Source organism: Triticum urartu, chromosome 4A, assembly GCF_056163025.1.
Source record: "Triticum urartu cultivar PI428250 chromosome 4A, HENAU_Tu73, whole genome shotgun sequence".
Lineage (NCBI taxonomy): Eukaryota > Viridiplantae > Streptophyta > Magnoliopsida > Poales > Poaceae > Triticum > Triticum urartu.
Window position 1 is genome coordinate 2,191,033 of NC_141876.1, and position 16,502 is coordinate 2,207,534.

The following is a 16,502-nucleotide window of genomic DNA, read 5'->3' on the forward strand; positions in this document are numbered from 1 at the left end:
TGATGATCCGGACTTTGAGGTAGAGCTTGACTCACTTGGTTTATTTTTCATGCATCTTATTGATGATGATATTTGTCAGGATGATGCCGAAGCCAGCCACGCGGATGTTGCAGAGGTAATTATTCTCTCTTCCGATTCAGAAACTTTGCCTTCACAAAAAATCCGTCAGGCAAACCGGAAAGTTAAATTTTCTCATCCTCTTGCTTATCTGGATCCTAAATTTCTTATGAAGACCCAACAACACGAAGCTCGTTGCACAACCCGGCACAGCGGCCAGGTAGTTACCTCCGCCGGCTTACCGAACAGTCCGGTTCGGAAACGCCATTCAGAGGTCTCTAATTTGCTTGTCAGTGCTTGTCCTAAAGCGGGATGCTTTCGTTAACCTCTTAATCCGTCTGACTCCGATTACCAGGTTACTTCCCACTCATCTTCTGGCGAGTCATCGGCTACTCAGCTGCCAGCGCTCAAAATGGTGCTTGGGTAAGCTACACTTATTGTGATATTTGCAGTACATCACCTTAGAACATATGCTGTATTTGATTTTGTTATTCTTCTCAGAGCCAAACCTAGGCCAAGCAAGAAGGCCCGCCTGGACAAAGCGACCGAAGAAGATGCCGTTCTTGAGCCAGGCAAGACACCTGATCTTGAAGCGGCTATTCCTGAGGATATACCCAACGATCCACCGCAGCAAGACGACGATCTTATTGCTGAAGAGAGACCTGCTGATGCCTCAGGTCCTGTCAATCAGCCCACAGACTCCATCCGGATTGAAAGCTCCACCGGTCCAGCAAAACCTACTGACAAGCCAACAGCCCCAGTGCAAACCGGCAGTACCCAGGATGATGAGGTTGTCATTACTGGCACTGGCCATACTGAGCCAAGCAATCCTGTCGCTTTGTCCAAACATTCTGCCAAGGAAGAATTTGCTGCCTTTGGCAAAGGCAAGTGGAACGCTGATCTGACGACTTATGCTGCTCTGAACGCCCAAGATATCCATTCCGGCTATCTGAATTGGTTGTATACCAGTCGCGACTATGAAGCCGGTCTGGTTAATATGATGAAAGATAAATATGAGGTAACTTCCATATGCTCCTTCCTGCTTGTATGCTTCCATTCTTGCTGACTCTCCTAGCCCCTAAGGGCCGGTTTGTAATATTCTTTCAAACCGGGACTTACTAATATAAATCTTGATGCTTTGAAATTCGCTGATGTAGCCCCCAAGGGCCGGTTCAACTTAGCGTAGTTAAACCGGTACTTTAAGTAATTGAAATTGCCGCATCAGAATATATACGAGCAAATAGCCATTAGCTCCCAAGTGCCAAGTTGAATACTTGTATTGATCTTGGGACTTTGTAAGCAATTGAAAGATGAAGATCGAATATGCATTAGCCCCCAAGTGCCAAGTGCATAACTTGTTATGTGGTTGGTACTTCAATCCTTGTACTGTTTTGTTGAATCATATAATTGTCTGCATGCAGGCTGAGCTGAAGACGAAAGAAAACCAAATCGCCGACCTCCGAGAAAACCTGAAAACCCAACAAGCTAAAACCTCCAAAGCAAAAGAGGAATTAACCAGCGCTTTAAGCGCCATGGAGCAGCTTAAGGAGAGTTTCAAGAAGAAACAGGCGGATTGGGCCACTGCAAAATCCACTTTAATCAAACGAGCAGAGGATGCCGAGGCTGCACTAAAACCGGTGGCGTATGAATTGACCAGTATAAAGCGACACGTGCATACTATGACCACTTTTATCTTTGGTAAGTCAGTTTGACTTCTGAATTGACTCGGCCTTCTTACAGAGCTGTCGGTTTAACCCTTATGATATTTCAGGGACACGCACTGGTCACTTGGGTTCAGATGTGCGGAAAAAATTGAAAGCCGTCTACACGTTGGTCGAACAGCTGTATACTGGCGCACATCAGATCATCTGTAACGCATCTCACAACAAACCGGCACCCACTTTGATTCAAGATACCCTGAGGAAACTATCGGTGCTTCCCGCCCGGGTTGAAGAGCTGAAGAAATCTGCTGCTCAAACCGGTGCGATCAATGCCTTAATGCGGGCAAAAGCCTGGGTGCCGGATTTTGATCATGTTGAAGCGGCTCAGGGCTATCCCAGCTTGAAAGAAGATGGGTCAGAATTTAGTGAGGCGGATCAGCGAGCCATAAACCGGGAGGTGCGTCCGCTAGCTTGTCAACTGGCTGAAGAAGTAGACTTGTCTCGTTATCAAGCTCAATATGATAATCAGAACAAGCGAATAGCTGCCCCAATTCATGAGTCGGAAAATCTTATCCCTCCAATCCGTAAGCACACTTACGCTCCTGATATTGACCTGTCATTGCTGATCCATGATGAAGCTGTTTTTCAAGCATTAATGGGAATCGACTGGACAACTGTTGATTTCCAGCCACTGGGTAGAGAAACGGAGGCTGAAGCGGTGCAGGGTGACCCACAACCATCAGGCCAAGCTGGTGACCAAGCTTGAACCGGAATCTGGTTTTGAAACTGCCTCTCCTTGGCGAAAAACAATGATATTATTATGGGCACCGTGTTGCCTTGTAATAAGCTAGCTGATACTTTTGATGTTGATATGCCTTCGTGCATAATTTGTTCTTCCTGTGGTGATGAACTTTCCAAAGCACCTTCTGCAATAAAAAACTCTTCAAGTGCCACCGCGGTTGTACCGTCCGGCGGAATATGATGTCTGCATATAAGAAGTCAAAACATCCAAAAAAAATTCTTAAGTATATGACCAAATTTTTGTGATACATAATACCTGCCCTCGTTGAACATGAAGTTGGCTTGGCCAATCTTGAAGCGGAGTTTTGCAAACCCACACTGTTGGAGGAGATAACAGCTCCTGTACATATATGACGCTGGTTTACCAGGTAAACCGTGCCGGGTTATAATAAACACCGTGTTACTCCATAAGAGGATGTTAACAACAAGGACCAAACCGGGCAAAAAATCTCCGGATTGACGTGAACTGTGTTCTGTCAATTGATTGGTTAAAAAACTTTATCGATTTAAAAAACGCAATAAAAAAACCAAAAAAACCCCTTCAAAGAAAAGTGTAAATCAAGTGCAATGACAAAACCGTTGCAAAAAAAAGGTTTATTTGAGTTGATCAGATGGTGTTACCATGGCCGAACACGACCAAGCTCCCGTTAGGTGTAACTATGGTTCTAGTCAGCCAGGTCCCCAAATGAAACCGTGGCATTTATGCCGATCAAGTGGCATGGTCATGGTTCGGGTTCGACCAAGCCCCCAAGTGATACTGTGGCCTTAGGCCGATCAAGAGGCATGACTGGTTCAGACATGACCAAGTCCCCAAGTGATCTGGTGGCTCTCGCCTATCAAGAGGCATGGTATTGGTTCGGACACGACCAAACCCCCAAGTGATATGATGCTTTTAAAAAGCGAACTCAAGGGGTAAACTGGAGGCCGCTTTAGAGCAACTCCATGTAACCTCACATGATGTAAAAGAACAGATACCCCGCTTTAGCTGAGATTCCGGTTTATTATATTTAATCATACTATATACATTGTCATAATATGTACACAAGTATAGCCAATGGCTCAGGTATAGTAAGGCCGAAGATGAGCTATGTTCCATGGCCTGTTGGCCTCCTCCTCTGATGTGCGTGAGTATTTATGCTCTCGAATATCGATCAGATAGTACGACCCATTGTGCAGATTCTTGCTGACCACGAAAGGCCCCTCCCAAGGTGGGGATAGCTTATGCATATCAGTCTGATCTTGGATGAGCCGAAGCACCAAATATCCTTCCTGAAAGGTTCTGGTTTTGACTCGGTGACTGTGATAACGACGAAGATCCTGCTGGTAAATCGCCGATCGGGCGGCTGCGATGTCACGCTCTTCATCCAACCGGTCCAAAGCATCTTGCCGTGCTGTCTCATTGTCCGCTTCAATATAAGCCGTCACACGAGGTGAATCATGACGGATATCACTAGGGAGAACCGCCTCCGCTCCATAAACCATGAAGAACGGTGTATATCCTGTTGATCTGTTGGGTGTTGTATTGATGCTCCATAACACAGATGGTAATTCTTCTACCCAACAACCTGGCGTTCTCTGCAAAGGAACCATGAGTTGGGGCTTGATGCCTCTCAAGATCTCTTGATTATCTCTTTCTGCTTGACCATTGGACTGTGGATGTGCCACTGATGAAACATCGAGCCGGATGTGCTCCCGTTCGCAGAACTCCTTCATAGCACCTTTGGACAAATTGGTACCATTATCTGTGATAATACTGTGCGGAAAGCCAAACCGGAAAATCACCTTTTTGATGAACTGAACCGCCGTGGCCGCATCACACTTGCTAACAGGTTTTGCCTCCACACACTTCGTAAACTTGTCAACCGCCACCAGGAGGTGGGTCTTCTGATCTTTGGACCTTTTGAAAGGCCCAACCATATCCAGCCCCCAAGTCGCAAACGACCAAGTAATTGGAATCGTTCTCAATTCTTGAGCCGGTACATGAGCACGTCTTGAAAACCTTTGGCAACCATCACATCGTCTAACCAGATCCTCCGCATCAGCATGAGAAGTTAACCAATAGAAGCCATGGCGAAACGCTTTAGCCACCAGAGACTTTGAACCGGCGTGGTGACCACAATCTCCTTCGTGGATCTCACGCAAAATTTCACGGCCTTCTTCAGGAGACACGCAGCGTTGAAAAGCTCCTGATACACTGCAATGATGCAACTCGCCGTTGATGATAGCCATGGACTTGGATCGCCGGATTATTTGCCGGGCCAGAATCTCATCCTTTGGCAACTCGCCCCGGTTCTTGTACGCCAGATAAGGAAGCGTCCAATCCGGAATAACATGAAGAGCTACCACCAATTGAGCCTCCGGATCAGGAATAGCCAAATCCTCTTCACCAGGGATCCTGACCGACGGGTTGTGCAGCACATCCAGAAAAACATTGGGCGGGACCGGTTTGCGCTGAGAGCCCAGCCGGCTTAAAGCGTCCGCCGCTTCATTTTTCCGCCGGTCCACGTGGTCCACCTGATAGCCTTTGAAATAACCTGCAACAGTATCCACCTCCTGACGATATGCTGCCATGAGTGGGTCCTTGGAGTCCCAAGTGCCCGACACTTGCTGAGCCACAAGGTCCGAGTCACCGAAGCACTTAACTCGACTTAGATTCATCTCTTTAGCCATCCGGAGACCATGGAGCAAGGCTTCATACTCAGCTGCATTGTTAGTACAAGGGAACATTAAGCGGAGAACATAACAAAACTTATCACCTCGTGGGGAACTTAATACGACTCCAGCCCCCGAGCCTTCCAACTGCCTGGATCCGTCAAAATGGATGGTCCAATACGTGTGATCCGGCTTTTCTCCAGGTGCTTGCATTTCCGTCCAATCATTGATGAAATCAACAAGTGCTTAAGACTTAACCGCTGTCCGAGGCACATACTTCAAACCGTACGGCCCTAGCTCTATGGCCCACTTTGCAATCCGGCCAGTTGCTTCCCGGTTCTGGATGATATCTCCCAAAGGAGCAGAACTGACCACCGTAATTGGGTCCCCTTGGAAATATTGTTTCAGCTTCCGGCTTGCCATAAAAACTCCATACACCAGCTTCTGCCAATGCGGATACCTTTGTTTGGACTCGATTAGCACCTCGCTGATATAATAGACCGGTCGTTGAACCGGATTCTCCTTGCCTGCCTCCTTTCGCTCCACCACAATAGCCATGCTGACCGCCCGAGCATTGGCAGCAACATATAGCAGCAATGGCTCCTTGTCAATGGGAGTGGTGAGCACCGGCGGATTGGCCAATTGTCGCTTTAAGTCCTCAAACGCTTCATCAGCGGCGGAACTCCAGGCAAACTGATCCGTATTTTTCAACATCTGATACAAAGGGATCGCCTTCTCACCAAGACGACTGATAAACCGGCTTAATGCTGCAATCCGGCCGGCCAGTCGTTGAACATCATTGATACACTTTGGCTTAGCCAGGGAGGTGATGGCCGTGATCTTCTCTGGATTAGCCTCAATTCCCCTGTTGGACACCAGAAAACGCAATAGCTTGCCCGCCGGTACACCAAAGACACACTTGTCCGGATTAAGCATCATCTTGTATGTCCTCAGGTTATCAAAGGTTTCCTTCAAATCAGCAATCAAAGTCTCCTTCTCCCTAGACTTAACCACGATATCATCCACGTAAGCATGTGCATTACGGCCGATTTGCTTGTGAAGACAATTTTATACACACCGTTGATAAGTTGCCTGGGCACTCTTGAGCCCGAAGGGCATAGACACATAGCAGAAGGCTCCAAAGGGAGTTATAAATGATGTCTTCTCCTGGTCCTTAACTGCCATTTTGATCTGATGATAGCCAGAATACGCATCCAAAAAACTTAAACGCTCACAACCCACCGTAGCATCAATAATTTGATCAATACGGGGGAGGGCAAAAGGATCTGCTGGACAAGCCTTATTAAGATCTGTGTAATCCACACACATGCGCCAGGTGCCGTTTTTCTTGAGGACCAGCACCGGATTGGCAAGCCACTCAGGGTGAAAAATTTCAACAATAAAGCCAGCTGCTAAGAGCCTGGCTACCTCTTCTCCAATCGCCTTGCGTCTTTCTTTGTTAAACCGGCGGAGGAACTGTTTCACTGGTTTATATTTAGGATCCACATTAAGTGTGTGCTCAGCGAGTTGCCTCGGTACACCTGGCATGTCAGAGGGCTTCCATGCAAAAATGTCCCGATTCTCACGGATGAACTCGATGAGCGCGCTTTCCTATTTCGGATCCAAGTTGGCACTGATGCTGAACTGCTTGGACGAATCGCCAGGTACGAAGTCAACAAGCTTAGTTTCTACTGCCGATTTGAACTTCAGGGCCGGATCATGCTCCATAGTTGGCTTTTTCAACGGAGTCATGTCCGCCGGATCAACATTGTCTTTATAGTACTTCAACTCCTCGGTGGCACAAACCGACTCTGCATAAGCCGCATCTCCTTCCTCGCATTCCAAAGTGATTTTGCGGCTTCCGTGAACCGTTATTGTCCCCTTGTGACCCGACATCTTGAGCTGCAAATATACATAACAGGGTCGAGCCATAAACTTGGCGTAGGCCGGTCGCCCAAACAGGGCATGATATGGACTTTGGATTTTCACCACTTCAAACGTCAATGTCTCCGACCTGGAATCATGATCATCCCCAAAGGCCACTTCCAGAGCTATCTTACCAACGGGATATGCTGATCTGCCAGGCACTACACCGTGGAATACTGTATTAGACGGTTTGAGATTCTTATCTGTTAGTCCCATACGACGGAAGGTCTCATAGTACAGGATGTTAATGCTGCTCCCTCCATCCATGAGTACCTTGGTGAACTTGTAACCTCCCACCTGAGGCGCCACCACCAGAGCCAACTGACCCGGATTATCGACCTGGGGAGGATGATCTTCTCTGCTCCATATGATTGGCTGTTCAGACCAACGTAGATAACGGGGTATGGCCGGTTCAACAGAGTTGACCGCCCGCCTCTGAACCTTCCGGTCTCGCTTGTCCAAGCTAGTGGTGAAGACATGGTACTGCCCATTACTCAACTGCTTTGGGTTGCTCTGGTAACCTGACTGTTGCTGCTGTTGGTTGTAACCACCCTGGTTGTTCTGACTATTTTGACCATTATGTTCGCCCGGATTACCATTGAATCCTGAACCGGAACTTCCTCCACCGTAACCCGGCTCGGATCCTGAACCACCGCCAGATTCGTGATCATACCGGAATTTATTAGAATTCTTGAACTCCTGCATAATAAAGCAATCCTTCCAAAGGTGGTTTGCTGGCGCCTCCTTCGTCCCATGTCTTGGACAGGGCTGGCTTAGCAGATAGTTTAGGCGGTTTGGGTTAGGGTTGGGTGCTCCATTATGATTTTTCGGCCTACCCTTGCGTCGCTGGCCATTGTCCTGTGCGTTGGTATTAGCCACAAAGTCTATGTTACCATCCGCTTTAAGCTTGCCTCCTCCACCATTGCCTGACCAGTGATGCTGCTGACCTTTGGAGCTGTTGTTCTTCTTCCCTTTCCCTGTCTTGTCATCATCAGATTCGGGATCCTTGGTACTATCAGAATCAGCATATTTCACCAAAGCGGCCATGAGGGTCCCCATGTCGGTGCAATGATGCTTCATCCGTCCCAACTTCAGCTTCAGGGGCCCAAACCAGCAGTTGCCTTCTAGGGTTAATACTGCGATGTCAGCGTTGATGTGGTCTGAGGAGTGCAACACTTGTGAAACCCGGCGCACCCAATGAGTCGTTGATTCTCCTTCCTCCTGGACGCATGCAGCTAAGTCCACGATCGACATAGGCTGTTTACATGTATCTTTGAAATTGCTGATAAACCGGGCTCGTAATTGGGCCCATGAACTGATAGAATTAGTCGGCAAGCTTTTTAACCAAGTACGGGCCGTTCCTTCAAGCATCATGGTGAAGTATTTCGCACACGCCACGTCATCCACATCAAGCATCTCCATGGTCATCTCATAGCTCTCCACCCATGTCTCCGGAGGTTGATCCACCATGTAATTTGGTACCTTGCGCGGGCCTTTGAAATCCTTGGGCAAGCGCATGTTGCGTAAAGCGGGGATAAGGCAAGGCACCCCCAAAGAACTAGAAGTAACACCAGGTTCAGTCAAGGTGGTTGGACGAACCGGCGTGAGCTGCCAAGCGCATGTTGGACGAACGCGCGCGGGCCCGGTCCACTACTCCCTGAGCGTTATCAGCACCACCTGCCGGGTTGTTGTCACGGGGTGCTCCATGTCGTTCATTACTCGACACTGCTGGTTCATCCATATGTCTGCTATAGATCCGGCTTGGACGGGGGGTCGAGTGGATCCGGTCGTGGCTGTACGAGTACGCTTCCTGTTGGGCCAAAGCTGTCCTTAGAAGTTCCTTAACCCGTCGCGTCTCTACTTCCTGCGGCGAGTCACCTTCAATTGGAATGGCCTCCAGCCGTGCAGCAGCGGCAACAAGATTGTCCATTGGGTTGGAGTAGTGACCCGGAGGTGTTAAAGCAGCCTGAGGTATAACGGTGTTTTGATGAGGCGGGTCCATCTGACGAGGCTGAACCGGTGCACCGGTCCCAGGGGCTTCTGCCCGGTCTCCCTCCAGCGGATTGCCGGCTCTTGGTCCTGGAGTGTTGAAAAGGTCTCTGGCCTCGAAAACCGGAGGTAAGCGGGATCGGTGCTTCCTCCTCATGACTTCATGCGACGCGCTCTGGTCCAACATAAGCCTGTAGGCCTGTGCATCTAAAGCGGCCCGCTCTGCGGCCATCTTGGTGTCCTCAGCCGCCAGATCCTCCTTGGCCTGGGTGATCTGTTCCTTTACCTTTGCAATCTCTGCATTGTGAACGTCCTGATCTGGCGGATTAACTTCCGCCATAAGCACAGCCAATGCATCAAATAGTTCTGATAGAACCTGAGCCGGCGGGCACATAGGGCCTCCTGCGCCGGCAGCCGTCGCCGCTGCTGAACCGGAGATCGTTGCCGCAGCTGTCGAAGAATGAAGCACTGCTTGTGTTTCGGCCATGAATATTCCAACCCGGTTGGGCAGATCAGAGGGGTCCGGAATACTGTCGCCATCGGAACAGCTCCCAATCTGGCCATCTTGCAGCTGATAAAGAGATTCGGTTTCTCCGGTCGAAGATTCATCACCGGAATAAACGACGGTCGCGCCGCAAAATTCCGATCCGTCCTCATAACTTCCTCCATGGATGACTCCTATGAAGGCACGCTTCATGGCCGGTTTAACCCGGGCGGATCGCGCACGCTGAGCCGTCTCGACGAGGTCGGTGCAGATGTTCGGCTCAGGGCCCGGTTCACCGATCTTGCCAATGAAAATGTGAATGCTACCAAAGGGGACCCGGTACCCGTACTCAATTGAGCCGGCCTCAGGGCCCCAGCCTGCGTCGTCGATGTAGAGCTTGCTGCGACGACTCTTAGTCATCCGGCCTACAGCGTAGCCCTCGAGTCCTTCAAAGCGGCCCTCCAAGAACCGGAAACCATCGTGCGATAGCCCCACGGTGGGCGCCAACTGTCATGGTTTTGTCACGGCAGATGTCCTAGAGAAAGGACTTAGTCGTGGAGCCATCGCGACTGGTTAGCTTGAAGGGGTTAAAGCGGACACAAGGACGCAAGAGAGTTTATACTAGTTCGGCCCCTTCGATGAAGGTAAAAGCCTATGTCTAGTTGAGATGGAATTGATGGGGTTTCGATGACTAGGGAGCAAACAAGCTTCGCCTATGTCTCGAGTTGTTGTCTGTTGTCCTTGAACCACCGCCGGGTCGTCCCCTTATATACACGGGTGACACCCGTCGGTTCACAGAGTCCCAACCGGTCGATATCCCTATCCGAGTTGGTCTCTCCTTATTCCTAACTTACAGTACAAGTTTATATACAAATTCCGGTTTACAGCTACAAGTCTTGAACCGGCTACGGGCCTTAGGCCCTCATCTGCCTTCTTGGGCTTTATCACTTCTGGAACTACTGATGAAGTTGACCCGGCCCAGATAGGCCGGTTTACACCCAGCAGTAATATCCCCAACAATAACCGAGAAACATATCCTTATTCCTCTAAGGATAATTTTGACCGCTATCTGGTGATCTACTCCTAGATCACCTTTGTACCCTCTTGCCAGACATGTGGCAAGGCACACATCAGGTGCGGTACTCAGCATGGCAGACCGTATAGAGCCTATGACAAAAGCATAGGGGACGACCTTCGTCCTTCCTCTTTCTTCTGCCGTGGTCGAGCTTTAAGTCTTAACTTCATACCTTACAACTCAGGCAAGAACTCCTTCTTTGGCTGATCCATCTTGAACACCTTCAAGATCATGTCAAGGTATGTGCTCATTTGAAAGTACCATTAAGCGGTTTTTATCTATCCTTATAGATCTTGATGCTCAATGTTCAAGTAGCTTAATCCAGGTTTTCCATTGAAAAACATCTTTCAAATAACCTATATGCTTTCCAGAAATTCTACATCATTTCGGATCAACAATATGTCATCCACATATACTTATCAGAAATGTTGTAGTGCTCCCACTCACTTTATTGTAAATACAAGTTTCTAACAAACTTTGTATAAACCCATAAACTTTGATTACTCCATCAAAGTATATATTCCGACTCCAAGATGCTTGCTCTAGTCCATGGAAGGATCGCTGGAGCTAGCATACCTTTTAGCATCCTTAGGATCGACAAAACCTTTCTGATTGTATCACATACAACCTTTCCTTACGAAAACTGGTAAGGAAACTTGTTTTGACATCCATCTGCCAGATTTCATAAATGCAGCTTATGCTAACATGATTCCGACGGACTTAAGCATCGCTACGGGTGAGAAAATCTAATCATAGTCAACTGCTTGAACTTGTGAAAAACTCTTCGCCACAAGTCGAGCTTCATAGACGATGACATTACCGTCCACGTCCGTCTTCTTCTTAAAATCCACATGTACCTAATAGCCTTACGACCATCAAGTAGTTCTTCCAAAGTCTACACTTTGTTTTCATACATGGATCCTCTCTCAGATTTTATGGCCTCGAGCCAATTTTCGGAATCCGAGCCCACCATCGCTTCTCCATAGCTCATAGGTTCATCGTTGTCCAACAACGTGACCTTTAAGACAGGGTTACCACTTAGAAGTTGTACACACCCTTGTCAACCCATGAGGTTCGATAGTAACTTGATCTGAAGCTCCATGATCATCATCATTAGCTTTCTCTTCAACTGAGGCAGGTGCCACAGAAACATTTTTCCTGTGCTGCGCTACTCTCTGGTTGAAGTAAAGGTTCAACAACCTTATCAAGTTCTATCTTCCTCCCACTCAATTCTTTCGAGAGAAACTTTTCCTCGAGAGAGGACCCGATTCGAGAAACAATCCCTATTGCTTTCGGATCTGAGACAGGAGGTATACCCAACTGTTTTGGGTGTCCTATGAAGATGCATTTATCCGCTTTGGGTTCGAGCTTATCAGCCTGAGACTTTTTCACATAAGCGTCGCAGCCCCAAACTTTTAAGAAATGACAGCTTAGGTTTCTCTAAACCATAGTTCATACGGTGTCATCTCATCGGAATTACGTGGTGCCCTATTTAAAGTGAATGTGGTTGTCTCTAATGCCTAACCCATAAACTATCATGGTAATTCGATAAGAGACATCATGGTATGCATCATATCCAATTGGGTGCAGTTATGATGTTCGGACACACCATCACACTATGGTCTTCCAGGCTGTATTAGTTGTGAAACAATTTCCACAATGTCTTAATTCTGTGCCAAACTCGTAATTCAGATATTCATCTCTATGATCATATCATAGATATTTTATCCTCTTGTCACGACGATCTTCAACTTCACCCTGAAATTACTTGAACCTTTCAATAATTCAGACTCGTGATTCATCAAGTAAATATACTCAGCATCTGCTCAAATCATCTGTGAAGTAAGAATATAACGATATCCACTACATGCCTCAGCACTCATTGGACTGCACACATCAAGATGTATTACTTCCAACAAGTTGCTTTCTTGTTCCATCTTACTGAAAACGAGGCCTTTCAGTCATCTTGCTCATGTGGTATGATTTGCATGTCTCAAGTGATTCAAAATCAAGCGAGTCCAAAGATCCATCAACATGGAGCTTCTTCATGCGTTTTATACCATTGTGACTAAAATTGCAGTGCCACAAGTATGTGGTACTATCATTACTATCTTATATCTTTTGGCATGAACATGTGTATCACTACGATCGGGATTCAATAAACCATTCATTTTAGGTGTAAGACCATTGAAGGTATTATTCAAATAAACAGAGTAACCATTATTCTCCTTAAATGAATAACCGCATTGTGATGAACATAATCTAATCATGTCCATGCTCAACGCAAACACCAAATAACAATTATTTAGGTTTAACACCAACCCCGATGGTAGACGGAGCGTGCGATGTTTGATCACATCAACCTTGGAAACTCTTCCAACACCTATCGTCGTCTCACCTTTGGCTAGTCTCCGTTTATTCTGTAGCCTTTTATTTCGAGTTACTAACACTTAGCAACCGAACCGGTATCTAATACCCTGCTGCTACTAGGAGTACTAGTAAAGTACACATTTAATATATGTCCAATACATACTTCTGTCAACCTTGTCAGCCTTCTCATCTACCAAGTATCTAGGGTGGTTTTGCTTCAGTGACCATTCCCCTTATTACAGAAGCACTTAGTCTCGGGCTTGGGTTCATCTTTGGGTTTCTTCACTAGAGCAGCAACTGATTTGTTGTTTCATGAAGTATCCCTTTCTTGCCCTTGCCCTTCTCGAAACTAGTGGTTTTACTAACCATCAACAATTGATGCTCCCTTTTGATTTCTACTTTCGCGGTGTCGCGAATAGCTCAAGGATCATATCTATCCCTGATATGTTATAGTTCATCACGAAGCTCCAGTAGCTTGGTGATAGTGACTTTGGAGAACCATCACTATCTCATCTGGAAGATTAACTCCCACTCGATTCAAGCGATTGTTGTACTCATACAATCTGAGCACATGCTCAACGGTTGAGCTTTTCTCCTTAGTTTGCAGGCTTAAGAAACTTGTCAAAGGTCTCATACCTCCTGACGTGGACACTAGCCTGAAATCCCAATTTCTGTCCTTGGAACATCTCATATGTTCTGCGATGTTTCAAAAACATCTTTGGTGCCTTAATTCTAAACCATTTAGCATTACGCACTGAACTATCATGTAGTCATCAAAACGTGTATGTCAGATGTTCGCAACATCCACAACCGACATTCGCGGGTCAGCTCACTGAGCGGTGCATTAAGGACATAATCCTTCTACGCAGCAATGAGGACAATCCTCTGTTTACGGATCCAGTCCGCATAATTGCTACTATCAACTTTCAACTAAATTTTCTCCAGGAACATATCTAAAACAGTAGAACTAAAGCGTGAGCTACGACATAATTTGCAAAGTCCTTTTGACTATGTTCATGATAATTGAGTTCATCTGATTATTTCATGAACTCCCACTCAGATAGACATCCCTCTAGTCATCTAAGTGATACATGATCCGAATCGACTAGGCCGTGTCCGATCATCACGTGAGACGGACTAGTCATCATCGGTGAACATCTCATGTTGATCGCATCTTCTATACGACTCATGTTCGACCTTTCGGTCCTCCGTGTTCCGAGGCCATGTCTGTACATGCTAGGCTCGTCAAGTTAACCTAAGTGTTTCGCATGTGTTTCGAGGCCATGTCTGTACATGCTAGGCTCGTCAACACCCGTTGTATTCGAACGTAAGAATCTATCACACCCGATCATCACGTGGTGCTTCGAAACGACGAACCTTCGCAACGGTGTACAGTTAGGGAGAACACTTTTCTTGAAATTTTAGTGAGGGATCATCTTATTTAAGCTACCGTCGTTCTAAGCAAATAAGATGTAAAAACATGATAAACATCACATGCAATCAAATAGTGACATGATATGGCCATCATCACTTTGCTCCTTTTGATCTCCATCTTCGGGGCTCCATGATCATCATCGTCACCGGCATGACACCATGATCTCCATCATCATGATCTCCATCATTGTGTCTTCATGAAGTTGTCTCGCCAACTATTACTTCTACTACTACAGCTAACGATTAGCAATAAAGTAAAGTAATTACATGACGTTTATGTTGACACGCAGGTCATAAATAAATTAAGACAACTCCTATGGCTCCTGCCGGTTGTCATACTCATCGACATGCAAGTCGTGATTCCTATTACAAGAACATGATCATCTCATACATCACATATATCATTCATCACATCCTTTGGCCACATCACATCATAAAACACTTGCTGCAAAAACAAGTTAGACGTCCTCCAATTGTTGTTGCAAGTTTTTTACGTGGCTGCTATAGGTTGCTAGCAAGAACGTTTCTTACCTACGCCAAAAACCACAACATGAATTGCCAATTTCTATTTACCCTTCATAAGGACCCTGTTCATCGAATCCGATCCGACTAAAGTGGGAGAGACAAACACCCGCCAGCCACCTTATGCAACTAGTGCATGTCAGTCAGTGGAACCGGTCTCACGTAAGCGTACGTGTAAGGTTGGTCCGGGCCGTTTCATCCCACAATGCCGCCGAATCAAGATAAGATTAGTAACGGCAAGTAAATTGACAAAATCGACGCCCACAACTACTTTGTGTTCTACTCGTGCATAGAAACTACGCATAGACCTAGCTCATGATGCCACTGTTGGGGATCGTAGCAGAAATTCAAAATTTTCTACGCATCACCAAGATCAATCTATGGAGTAATCTAGCAACGAGGGGAAGGAGAGTGCATCTACATACCCTTGTAGATCGCTAAGCGGAAGCGTTCAAGTGAACGGGGTTGATGGAGTCGTACTCGCCGTGATCCAAATCACCGATGATCCTAGTGCCGAACGGACGGCACCTCCGCGTTCAACGCACATGCAGCCCGGTGACGTCTCCCATGCCTTGATCCAGCAAGGAGAGAGGGAGAGGTTGGGGAAGACTCCGTCCAGCAGCAGCACGACGGCGTGGTGGTGGTGGAGCGTGGTACTCCAGCAGGGCTTCGCCAAGCACCGCAAGAGACGAGGAGGGAGAGGGGTAGGGCTGCGCCAAGAAGGAGATGTTCTCTTGTGTATGGCAGCCCAAAACCCCACTATATATAGGGGAAAGGGAGGGGCTGCGCCCCCACCTAGGTTTCCACTCCTAGGGGTGGCAGCCAGCCCTAGATCCCATCTAGGGGGGCGGCCAAGGGGGGAGAGAGGGGGGTGCACCACTAGGTGGGCCTTAGGCCCATCTGAGCCTAGGGTTTCCCCCTTTTCCCTTCTCTCTTCGCCTTGGGCCCTGGTGGGGGGGCGCACCAGCCCACCTGGGGCTGGTCCCCTCTCACACTTGGCCCACGCAGCCCTCTGGGGCAGGTAGCCCCACCTGGTGGACCCCCGGGACCCTCCCGGTGGTCCCGGTACGTTACTGATAGCACCCGAAACTTTTCTGGTGACCAAAACAGGACTTCTCATATATAAATCTTTACCTCCGGACCATTCCGGAACTCCTCGTGATGTCCGGGATCTCATCCGGGACTTCGAACAACATTCGGTAACCACGTATACCTATTCCCTATAACCCTAGCGTCATCGAACCTTAAGCGTGTAGACCCTACGGGTTCGGGAACCATGCAGACATGACCGAGACACCTCTCCGGCCAATAACCAACAACGGGATCTGGATACCCATGTTGGCTCCCACATGTTCCACGATGATCTCATCGGATGAACCACAATGTCGAGGATTCAATCAATCCCGTATTCAATTCCCTTTGTCTAGCGGTGTTGTACTTGCCCGAGATTCGATCATCGGTATCTGATACCTTGTTCAATCTCGTTACCGGCAAGTCACTTTACTCGTTCCGTAACACATCATCCCGTGAT